Source organism: Oryctolagus cuniculus, chromosome 16, assembly GCF_051225735.1.
Source record: "Oryctolagus cuniculus isolate XC-2025 breed Fujian yellow rabbit chromosome 16, ASM5122573v1, whole genome shotgun sequence".
Lineage (NCBI taxonomy): Eukaryota > Metazoa > Chordata > Mammalia > Lagomorpha > Leporidae > Oryctolagus > Oryctolagus cuniculus.
In genome coordinates this window covers 52,401,919-52,414,803 of record NC_142882.1, presented here as the reverse complement: position 1 = coordinate 52,414,803, position 12,885 = coordinate 52,401,919, and positions in this window count along the sequence as shown.

Sequence of the window (12,885 nt, the reverse complement as noted above, 5' to 3'; positions counted from 1 at the left end):
TTCCCCTTCCTTAAACAAAGGGGTTGCAAACCCGACCCCGGTGTTCCTTTGAATGGAGAGAGACAGCCCTTTCACAACAGCTCTTTACAGAAAGGCAGATCCCACTGCACACTGAACCCCAAGATCCTCGCTCTCCATCGAGGTTGAGCTCAGATGGTTCCGGCCCTGGAGACCACGCTTCCAGCTCACAGCCCCGTCAGGACACAGCAGGCCCAGGAACGCGAAAGTGGAACCAGCTCCCAAATGTTCACCCACAAAGGCTAAGCACTCCTCTTTCCCAGGAACTACCCTCTCTTCCCCAGGAATTTCCCAAGAAATCAAGGCTCCTCCTCCTATTCCTTCCTTCTCAGGAGATTCATCCCCAAAAAGCACTAGGTAAGTTCCTGACCCACCTTTAGTGCGACAGAGGTTAACTCAGGACAGCTCCCCACCTCCACGGAGGTTCCCTCAACAGGAGTGTAAAGATCCTCCTACCAACAGTGCCCGCAACAGGGTGGGTGTGGTGCGAGGGTTAGGCCGCAGCTTGGAAAGCCCACGTGGCACATTGGAGTGCTCAAGTCCTGCTACCTCCTCTCCACATCCAGCCTCGCTTCCGCTAATTAATGTGCACCGAGGAGGCAGCAGGTGATGGCTCAAGTACCTGGGCCCATACCACCCAGATGGAGTTCCAGGCTCCTGGCTTCAGCCTGGGCCAGCCTTGGCTTAATGGGCATTTGAGGAGTGAGCCAGTGGATGAAAAAATATATGTGTGTATGTGTGTGTGTGTGTGACTCTGTCTTTAAAGTAATAAACACTAAAAAACTAGAAAAAAATTTTTAATGCTCAAAATGTATTTTGCTCCTCTCCCCTGCCAACTCTCATCAACTTCAGTATCCACCTAGTGTCAAAATCCATCACAGTCAAAAGAAGGGACTATGAACTCAATGTGTTTCTAAGTGAATTTGTATTTTATTCATTGCAGCAGCACAAAATCCTCACCCAGTCCTGGCGAACTCCTATGTGAGAGCTTTTCCTCGCTCACAGCCACTGTGACAGGTGCACGAGTACTGATGGGTCTCTCGCAATTCTTCTTTCTAAACCCAGCTCGGACACTGCTGTTGTGGGGATGTTCCCTGTGACAGGAGCAAGTTTATCTGGCAGTTTTCCCAGGAGCACAGTCACAGGTAATGTGCATGTAAAAATCTGTTACACACCACACATTTTGTCACACTCTGCTGAATAGGGTCTACGGGCTATAGAGAATCACACTCAGGTCACAAACGCCTGCTCCTAGAACTGTCTCACAGCCCCGCACAAAGGCACAGCACCCTGCCACTCATACAAGTTGTTCCTAAACTCACCAATCAGAGCTCACCTGCCCAGCAGGATGCCATCAACACCCGTGAACTTTCAAAACAACCTATGGGACTTTTCTCTCTTCCCAATAAAACCCCAGCTTTTCCCCTTGTTCTTCACTCAAGGGGAGGTCACTCTGGTCTCTATGTGTCCCAAATCATAATTCTTATATATTATTCAGAAATAAACCCATTGCTTGGAAATTAATCTCTACCTATCTTTATTTCAGGTTGACACATGGGAAACTTTAAAAATTATGAAATGGGGATCAGCGTTGTGGCGCAGTGGGTAACGTCCTGGCCTGATGCACCGGCATCCCATATGGGCGCTGGTTTGAGACCCGGCTGCTCCACTTCCGATCCAGCTCTCTGCTATGGCCTTGAAAAGCAGTAGAAGATGGCCCAAGTCCTCCTCCCCTCCCCTCTTCTCCTCCTCCCCTCTTCTCCTCCTCTCCTCTCCTCCTCCTCTCCTCTCCTCTCCTCTCCTCTCCTCCCCTCTCCTCTCTTCTCCTCTCTTCTCTTCTCTTCTCTTCTCTTCTCTTCTCTTCTCTTCTCTTCTCTCTCTCTTTCTTTCTCTTCATTTCTGTTTCTGATGCTTTGTCTCTGGGTGAGTTTGCACTGGCTGCCATTTATATTGTGTGTGTGTGTGTGTGTGTGTCTCCTTGGAAGCCTAGCTTTGATGATAGAGTCCAATAATCTGGTCTCCTACTGGTGGCAGGCGACAGAGTCTGGATTCTTTTCCATGGAACACACCATGAAATCTGTTTCCTTCTTTGTATTTGCTTGTCTTGAAAATTCTGACATCTCCTGACTGTCTCACTATGGTTTGACTTTATGTACTGTTATAAAAAAGCCACTCATGAAGAAAAAGCAAAACACTGTTCTGCAGCTACTGAGGAATAGCTTCTGAATCTAGGAACAGCCAACTAGTATAGCTTGGGAACTCCTTCTGGATCCCTGATCTTCCCATTACCTAGCTGCAACCAACCAGTGCATTTTGCTGGCCCGTGCAGTAGCTATGAAATAGAAGCTGCTAGTTCTCTTTATGTCTGTGGGTGTGTAAAGGAGAAAGTCCTTTTCTTTGTTGTACAAAAGGAAACTACTTAGAATAATTGTACTTCTTTCTAGATCTATGTCTAGTCACTGTACCCACTGCTGCTCTCTTGCTTTCTATCTTTTTTTTTTTTTTTTTTTACAGGCAGTGTGGACAATGAGAGAGAGAGAGAGAGAGAAAGGTCTTCCTTTTTCCGTTGGTTCACCCTCCAATGGCCGCCGCGGCTGGTGCACTGCAGCCGGCGCACAGCGCTGATCCGAAGGCAGGAGCCAGGTGCTTCTCCTGGTCTCCCATGGGGTGCAGGGCCCAAGCACTTGGGTCATCCTCCACTGCACTCCTGGGCCACAGCAGAGAGCTGGCCTGGAAGAGGGGCAACCGGGACAGAATCCGGCGCCCCGACCGGGACTAGAACCCGGAGTACCGGCGCCACAATGCGGAGGATTAGCCTAGTGAGCCGCAGCGCCGGCCTCTTGCTCCCTATCTTAACAACTTCAAAAAATGACTCGGTCATATAACATGTAATGTATGTGCACTACAGGATGTATAACTCAAACAGATGTACCAGCAAGGGGAAGAGAACGCACAGAAAGTGCGGACTTCCCATAGAGTTTTGCGCGGCTTGGACAACTTTCATTAGAGCTGCATGAATGACCCGGAACGCGGGTGGACCAGGACGACTGCCGGCTGCTCTGCCGCTTTATCGCCTCAAGAGAAAAGAGGAGGCCTCTCACTTTCTCCCCCTCTCTCAGAAGAAAACATATAATCACACAGAATGCGAGAAATAAGCCTGCGAGCCGAGCCCTCACTTCCCTCGCAGCTCGGCTGGACGAGCGCTACCGAGCTCAGCACGCCGTAACATTGAGAGAAGTCTTGCTGAAACTCCAGTTGGCCCAGGAGGGAGGGAGGATCTTCAGAGTGGGCCCATTGCTGTTACCCTGCCCCGGGGAAAGTTCATTGATTAGATGACACATTCGCAAAAATCTTGTAGATCAATAAGCACACGCTACACTTAAAATAAAAAAACAAGAATTTCCAGAAAATAAGCAGGTAACGCTGCCACCTGCGATGCCGGCTCCCCATCTGGGCACCAGTTCAAGTCCTGGCTGCTCCACTTCCGATTCAGTTCCCTGCTAATGCACCTGGGAAAGCAGCAGAAGATGGCCCTAGGAGACCTGGATGGAGCTCCTGGCTCCTGACTTTGGCCTGGCCCAGCCTGGACCATTGTGGCCATTTGGGGAGGGAACCAGCAGATGGAAGATCTCCCTCTCTTTCTCCCTTTCTGTCTCTCCCACTGTCTGTAACTGCCTTTCAAATAAATAAATAAATCTTTTTTAAAAATAAATCTAGGTAAAGCCGGCGCCGCGGCTCACTAGGCTAATCCTCCGCCTAGCGGCGCCGGCACACAGGGTTCTAGTCCCGGTCGGGGCGCCGGATTCTGTCCCGGTTGCCCCTCTTCCAGGCCAGCCCTCTGCTGTGGCCAGGGAGTGCAGTGGAGGATGGCCCAGGTGCTTGGGCCCTGCACCCCATGGGAGACCAGGAAAAGCACCTGGCTCCTGGCTCCTGCCATCGGATCAGCGCGGTGCGCCGGCCGCAGCGCGCCGGCCGCGGCGGCCATTGGAGGGTGAACCAACGGCAAAGGAAGACCTTTCTATCTGTCTCTCTCTCTCACTGTCCACTCTGCCTGTCAAAAAAAATAAATAAATAAAAAAAATAAATCTAGGTAAAAATTTAAAATATATATAAATATATATTAAAATATCTATATTTAAAACCTATATAAAAATTTAAATATCATCTTGTGAATTCACAATAGGAACAAGAACTGCCTTTATCTATGTTGTGTGAGCTTAAACTTATTTATAACTTCCAAAATTCTTAATTAACTTTAAGACCTTTGGTTAATAGTAAACTGAGAAATACTTGGTTACTTAGATAACCTTTTAAATACCAAAATTCATAGACATGCATGGAAATATAGAGGATATTTTAAAACCCCGGCAAAGTATATATGTATACATATTTATATTTGTGTGTGTATATATACAAGGGTTCTTCAGGGCCTAACCTTGTGGCGCAGCAGGTTAAGCTGCTGCCTGCAGCACTGGCATCTGAGTGCCAGTTCAAGTCCCAGCTGCTCCATTTCCCATCTAGCTCCTGCCACTGTGCCTGGAAAAGCAGCAGCAGATGGCCCACATCCCTGGGTCCCTGCCAGACTCAGGGGGGCCTGGATGGAGTTCCTGGCTCCTGGCTTCTGCTTTTTGAGGAGTGAACCAGTAGATGGAGGGTCTCTCTCTCTCTCTCTCTCTTTCTCTGTGTATATGTGCCTCTGCCTCTCTATAACTGCTCTTTAAATAAATCAATCTTTAAAAAGGGGGAGGGGGTACTTCAAAAAGTTCTTGAAAAAATTTAAAGGTAAATTTATTTTGGTGCAAAAATACATTTTAAATCCTTGTATAGCTTTCTTATTGCATATTTTATACTTTTCATGAACTTTCTAAAGATATTGCATACATTTCAAATTTTTGCACAAAATAAACTCATCTTTTTAAAAGATTTATTTATTTATTTTAAAGGCAAAGTGATAGAGAAAGGGAGAGCGAGAGCGAGAGAGAGAGAGAAAAACCTTCCATCTACTGCAACCTTCCAGATGGCTGCAACAGCCAGGTCTGGGCCAGACTGAAGCCAGGAGCCACTGACTCCACCCTGGTCTCCCACATGGTTGGCAGGGGCCCAAGTACTTGAGCCATCATTACTTGCTTTCCCAGGTGCACTAGCAGGGAGCCAGATTGGAATCAGAGCAACCAGAACTCAGGCTGTGTTTGCAGTATGGGACGCCAATGTCAAGGCAGTGGCTTCACTTGTTTAGCCACAAAGCAGGTCCCTTAAACTCAGCTTTTAATTCCATTTTCCATGAATTTTTGAAGGCCCCTGGTACAGATACATACACATATTGCAATGGTTTGGATATGGTTTGATTCTGTTCCCCAAGGGTTCACTTGCTGGGCTCTTGGTGCCCAGTGTGGCAGAGTGAGAGGTGTTGGGACCTCGCAGAGGCAGGGGCTCAGGGGGATCACAAGTGTGGCCCCTGGCCTTCCCTTTGACTTCCTGTCTGGCCAGGGGATCTCTCACTCCCACATGTGCTCCCAGTGTGTGATGCCTTCCACCATAAGGAGACACAGCCGGGGTCCCATGCAAGGGCTACTGCCATGCTCTTTGGACGTTCAGTGTCTAAAACTGTGAGCTAAATAAACCTCTTTGTTTTACAAGTACCCAACCTCAGGTATTCTGTTACAGTAACAGAGAGCAGACTAATACAAACACACTCATATATATAAATACACACAGTACATACACACACATACACTACATACAGATTCCTTTACCTCTTATGCATTAGAGAGAAGCTATCACCTAATAAGTGGACAAGACTGCAAGATGCCTTTGGGGTAGAATTGAGTATATGTTTATTGTTTCTTCCTCACGAAAGGCGAAATGGACGTAGGTGACCCTGGATGGAAACCTGGAGGAGGCTCCTGGCTCCTGGCTCCTGGCTTCGGATCGGTACAACTCCAACTGTTGCAGCCAATTGAGGAATGAACCAGCAGATGGAAGACCTCTCTCCCTCTCTGCCTCTCTCTGTGTAACTCTGACTTTCAAATAAATAAATAAATATTTAAAAAATGGATGTGACTTGCCTGTTGGTTTATACAAGAAAAAGGATATTACTTTTGGCCTTAAATTCAACTATACAAGAATGTGAACGAAATACTAAAAATAAATTTTGAAGGCATACAATATATCTTAGAAGGTCAGAGGAGAAATGAATTGTGATTTCCTTGGCTTGTGTTATCTGCTTGTGTGATCCTTGGCTTGAATTAGAAAGAAGTGACAAAAAGTTTTAAAATGTGTAATGAAATTGACTTGTTTTGATAGACTTATGGATTAGGTAGAATTCTGGGGAAGGCACCCTTTTTCTCTAAGCAGTCAGCTAGAAAGCACTCCCAGCTCTGTGGCCTGCGAGGTCTCTGCTGTCTCTAGTCAGTCCTCAGTGGCAAACTCGAAGCAGGCACAGACAATGAATAGACAAAGGATGTGGCAGACCTGGACCCCAGAGACAGGTAACACACCTGAATCTGGAGCAGGTGTTAGGCCTAGCAATTAGAACTCCTGTCAGGACGCCCAGTCCCACATTGCAGCACCTGAGCTTGACAGCCAGCTCTGTGCCTGACTGCAGCTTCCTGCTAATGCCGGCCGTGGGAGGCACCAGTGATGGCTCAAGACTGGGAGACCTGTATTGAGTTTCCAGATCCCCACTTTGCTGGCAGCCTTTGTAGGCACGTGGAGAGTGAAGAAGTGGATGGAAGCACGCACACTCTCTCTCTCTTTCTCTTTCTCTCTCCCTCCCTCTCTCTTTCCCCTCTAAAATAATAATTTTTTAAGGATTTATTTATTTAAAAGACAGATAATAGAAGGAGAGACAGCAAGGAAGAGATCATCCATCCAATGGTCCACTCCCCAAACGGGCACAGCCGTCAGGTCTGGGCTCAGCTAAAGCCAGGAGCCTGGACTTCATCCAGGTCTCACATGTGGGTGGCAGGAGCCCAGGTACACGGACCACTTTCCATTGCCTTCCCAGGCACAGCAGCAGGGAACTGGATGGAAGCAGAGCAGCCAGGACTCAAACCAGCACTCTTTTATGGAGTGTTAGTGTCATAAACAACAGCTTAATCCACTGCACCACAAAGCTAACCCCACAAAATAAAAAATTTGTTAATTGAAGAATAAAATGACCTGGCAAATCCTTTACAAAAAAATATTCCATGAGCAGTATACAAAGAGTAAACCCAGAATTCAGTTTTCTTCTTGTGAAAATGACGAGTTGAAGCCATAAGAACCATCCCGTAGCTCTGACTCAGCAGTCTGTCAACCCTTTGCGCTGTCTTTGCCCACCAAGCTCTGCTTCCAGGAAGCTGGCACCGCTCACAGTGGCAGTTCTGCACTGCTGTGGTTATTGTCATTCTTGTCTGAGCTTAACCGCTTCTTGCTTGAGGCACCCAGGACTTAAGCTCATCCCTCATTTCCTCTAGAAAATATTTTGGATGTTGCCTTTCTCTATCTGGTTCCCACATTCAAGACAATGTATCCTTTATCAGCTGATCCCACCTTCAAGACAATGTATCCTTTATCAGCTGATCTTTGGCATCTCTCAGATGCACTAATACCAAAGACTCATTCCCTCTCCTCATCAAAGGAGAATTAATGGAAGTAATTACACTGGACTGAAAGTTTCCACTATTTCTCAAAGCCCACTGTAAGGAAAGAGCTGACATATCCAAAGAGAAATGCAAATGCCTGGAGTTAATGACACACAAGTAAAATGCTATTACCATCAGAAAGTGTTAAAATGCCATATCTCTCATATTGAATAGACCCTATCGATGGGCATGTCAGCCTGGCACAATAATGCTCACAATGGATTTTTTAATTAAAACTTTGTTTCTAGATTTAGAATCCCTTGTTAATGAGGAACCATTGTAACACTCACGTTACGGTACGAATTAAAAGGCCCTGGAAATTTCTCAATGCCTACCCTGTCCACAGTGTAGGAATAACCACTGACTACTTTCTTGTAAATTTCAGAATGTGTTATACCTCAGGAGAGAAGTCCGCCACCCCTCCTTCTGATAGTCTCTGTGGTAAGAAGTTGACTTGTACAGTGTGATCTTGCCATTGACTGTTGTCTGCTCTTCCCTCAAGCTTGCTTCCAGGTGCCTACAACAAACTGCACAGAAGTTGAGTCTTCTGGGATAAATATCAAAAGAACCTCAAGGAGGCCCATTTTCTCCTGATTGATGATATCAAAGTGCAGACTACTGGGTACAGAATTGCCCAAGTGGCTGACACTGTCCCTCCCTGTCAGTCTCTGCCAATAGCTTAGCACTACAGGACCCCCAGGGCAGAAGCAGACAGTCGTGAAAGTAGGCTGCTAACGAACCTGTTTCAGCAAAACAAGAGTAGCATATTGGGCAAAGCTGCCACCTGCAGTTCCGGCATCCCATATGGGCACCGGTTCGAGTCCTGGCTGCTCCACTTCCAATCCAGCTCTCTGCTATGGCCTGGGAAAGCAGTAGAAGATGGCCCAAGTGCTTGAGCCCCTGCACCCACATGGCAGACCTGGAAGAAGCTCCTGTCTTCGGATTGGCGCAGCTCCTGCCATTGCGGCCAATTGGAAAGTGAACCAATGGATGGAAGACCTCTCTCTCTCTCTCTGACTCTCCTCTCTCTGTGTAACTCTGACTTTCAAATAAATAAATAAATCTTTAAAAAAAAAAAAAGAGTTAATGGCCTAGAAGCAAATGGAACTAACCCAGATATGATGACTGGTGTATTTTTTATGAGCCTATGAGAAAACCCTTTTTATTTCTTCTTGCTCTGATTCTAAATCTGAATTTAATAGACTATAAATATGTATATTAAACTAGAGTAAAACACTCTTTAGATGGCATCTTCAAACTGAACTCTTAGAATTCAGAAAAAAAATCTATGATAAATCTTTGTTTGAGAAACACAGACAAAAAAGAGACAGACAGAGTTCACACCCCCTGGTTCACTCCCTGAAGACCCATAAACTCTGGGACTGGGTTGGATCAAACCTGAGGATGGGAACTCAGTCCAGGTCCCCCACGTTGGTGGAAGGAACCCAATCATTTGACCAACACCACTGCCACCCAGGGTGCACATTAGCAGGAATCTGGAGTTGGTAGCTGGAGCCAGGATTTGAACCCACACTTCTGATTGTTAGAGGCTGCTATCTTACCCATAAAGCTAAATGCCCACCCCTATGATATATCTTAATAAGTCAGAATAATGGATAATATAATGATCAGAAAAATATCTGAGATTAATGATTCTATAAAAACTAACATAAATTCATCAGGCTCTTCTACAAAACACAAATTAGGGGGTGACAATGGTTAAATAACACACAGAGCACTTTACTGAAACTTTTACTTTGCAACATCATGCTATTTACATAGATTTAACAAGAACGTGTCCTCCGGACATCGGGTTAGGTGAAATCAGCCAGGCCCAGAATGACAAGCATGTTCTCACTCCTATGTGGACACTGAAAAACTTGATCTCCCAGAAGTGGAGAGTAGAACAGTGGTTAGTTGAGACTAGGTAGTAACTAGAATAGTAGTTACTTGAGGAGGGTAGGAGAGATGTTGGAAAATGAAATACAGTTACATAGGAGGAAAGAGTCCCAATCTATGACAGCACACCAAAGTGACTACAGCTTACAATAACTTATTACACATCTCAGGCCGGTGCTGCAGCTCACTAGGCTAATCTTCCATCTGCGGCGCCGGTACCCTGGGTTCTAGTCCCGGTCGGGGTGCCAGATTCTGTCCTGGTTGCCCCTCTTCCAGGCCAGCTCTCTGCTGTGGCCCTGGAGTGCAGTGGAGGATGGCCCAGGTGCTTGGGCCCTGCACTCACATGGGAGACCAGGAGGAAGCACCTGGCTCCTGGCTTCAGATCCGTGCAGCGCGCCTGGCCATGGCGGCCATTTGGGGGGTGAACCAACAGAAAAAGGAAGACCTTTCTCTCTGTCTCTCTCTCTCTCTCTCTCTCTCTCTCACTGTCTAACTCTGCCTGACCAAAAAAAAAAATAACTTATTACACATCTCAGAATGACTAGAAGAGAAGGGTTTGAAGGTACCCAACACAAAGAAGTGTTAAATATCCAGATTTGATCATTACACATTATACATATGCATCAAATCATCACACTGCACCCCATAAATACATATACTTACTATGTGTCAGTTAAAATAATTTTAAATGAAAATGAAAAATAGTCTGGAAGAAAAAACAAGACGAGTATTTCTCCTTTCTACCACAATATACTTGGAAAAGTCGAATTTATTTATGACTGTGCCAGAAAAAGTTACATGAAAAAACAAATCTCCTGTAATTGGTACTGATATGCCCATAATTATGGAACAAGAATTGAACAGCATATATGAAAAATGATGCCAATAAATGTTCTCAAAAAAAAAAAAAAAAACTAGGCTGGCACCTGTTTTATGGCTATCAAATCCTAGCCTTTTTTTTTTTTTTTTTTTTTTTTTTTGACAGGCAGAGTGGACAGTGAGAGACAGAGACAGAGAGAAAGGTCTTCCTTTGCCGTTGGTTCACCCTCCAATGGCCGCCGCGGCTGGTGTGCTGTGGCCAGCGCACCGCGCTGATCCGAAGCCAGGAGCCAGGTGCTTCTCCTGGTCTCCCCTGCGGGTGCAGGGCCCAAGGACTTGGGCCATCCTCCACTGCACTCCTGGGCCACAGCAGAGAGCTGGACAGGAAGAGGAGCAACCGGGACAGAATCCGGCGCCCCGACCGGGACTAGAACCCCGAGTACCAGCGCCACAAGTGGAGATTTAGCCTATTGAGCTGCAGCACAGGCCAAATCCTAGCCATTTAAATAGCAAAGAACATCCTGTCTTGTCTGGCCAGGAATAGCAAAAAAAAAAAAGAAAAAAGAAAAAAGAAAAGAAAACTATAGGAAACCTCTACAGATATAGGTACAGGTGGAGCCCAAGAGAGGAGAATTCGACACTTCATGGTTCCTACTCTCCTAGACCAGCTAATAACGGCAATAAAAATACTCCGAGTACATGAAAGCATAAAAATTCTGCCTGAAGCCTTCATAAACCTTCCACCAAGAAGCTTAACTCCCAAGAAGAGTATCCTATGACTCTAGTTTTATTAACCACATCACAGAGGTATTTGTGCATTAATCAACATCCCTTGTTACCCCTATGTGAGTCAAACCAGCCAAATAAAAGAAAGCATAAAACTAATGGAGTGAATCCTAAAAGTGCGAAGCAAACTTTGGTGATCAAACCAGCACCTCTGGGGGTGAGGAAAGACCAGGGAGCACCTATGAAACCCAAGTGCCACCTTGCTGAGCCTCCGTAACAAGCAGCTGTGCTACCCACACCCCCATCACTCACACGGGAGATCAACAAAGACATGAGCAAAACAAGAAACAAAACCAGAACGCCCCTCTCTAGCTTTGGCTCTCAAAATCATAACCTTGAGCCGGCTGGTCATGACTGCTTGAAAAATAGCAGCAGCAAGCTTTCTCCAGACTCCTGTATGGAGACTCCTTGATGTCTCCAAACACAAGCGCCTAGGATGATCAAGTGAGAGAGCAGCTGTGTGCCCATCCTGGGCATGTTACAGCAACTTTGTTCACCTGGATTCCTTTTCTTTCCATACCCGTAATATAGTTCATTTCATTTTTAAGCCCAGACTCCCTTGCAAAGCCTTTTTGCAAATAAGCTTCTTTTCTTTTCTAAATGCCTTTGTCTCTTGTGGCTTCCTTCTACTTTTAAAACCTTGGTTCTCCAAACCAAGGGATATTTAACACATGGAATATGTAGTTGATCTTTTTATTTTATTTTTAAAGATTTCATTTATTTATTTGAGAGGTAGAATTACAGACAGAGGGAGAGACAGAGAGAAAGGTCTTTCATATGCTAGTTCACTCCCCAAATGGTTCCAACAGTTGGAACTGGGCTGATCCAAAGCCAGGAGCCAGGAGCTTCTTCTGGGTCTCCCATGTAGGTGCAGGGGCCCAAGCGCTTGTGTCATCTTCTACTGCTTTCCCAGGCCATAGCAGGGAGCTGGATCAAAAGAGGAGCAGCTGGGACACAAATCAGAACCCACAAGGGATGCTGGCACCGAAGGTGGAGGTTTAGCCTACTACCAAAAGCGCCGGACCTTGTGGCTGATCTTTTAATCCCATTCTTCCCCAAAGTTTCTGACACAGCAGCAAAGTCACTTGGGAAATCACTTTGACACATTCCTTGTGGACCTGCTTCAGGGAGCTGACCCTCACTTAGCTCTGGCAACCACCAGCAAGTGGTCACCCTTTGGCAGCTCCCCGAGACATCTGCCCAGTGACCCTCAGAAGCCTTGGCCAGCTCCGAGACGCCATCATGTGCACCTGCAGTAAGGCACAGCCATCTCTTGGGCTCCACTAGGATGCCACCCCTGTTCAGCCCCCGCAAGCTTCTTTCAGCATAAATGCTTCCCTTCCACATTCACCGGCAACCCTGAGAAGGAGCCAAGAGAAGGCTGGCTTGGAAGAGGTCTTTGGTTATTTGGTCAGCCCAAGTGTAGAAAATGCACAGCCTATTAATCTTCCACTTCCTTTCCATTATGAGGCTGTCTATATGAATAGACTCGCCCTGCCTCTCAGCTCTTATCTGCCTCTTCAAAAAGTTAATGCGGCTTCCAATTAGATCTTTTTTTCCCTCCTGTTAATCTTGGTTCTGAAACCAGACTACTGCTCTTCCTCTGCTGTCAGCCCCATAAGCCGAGTCTCAATTAGCCAGGCCGCTGGTGATTACCATCTTGTCGCTTCACGATTCAGACACTCTTTAATTTCCTGGGGCTTGCCGGCCCCCTTCCTCTCCACTCCCCGCCCTCTGA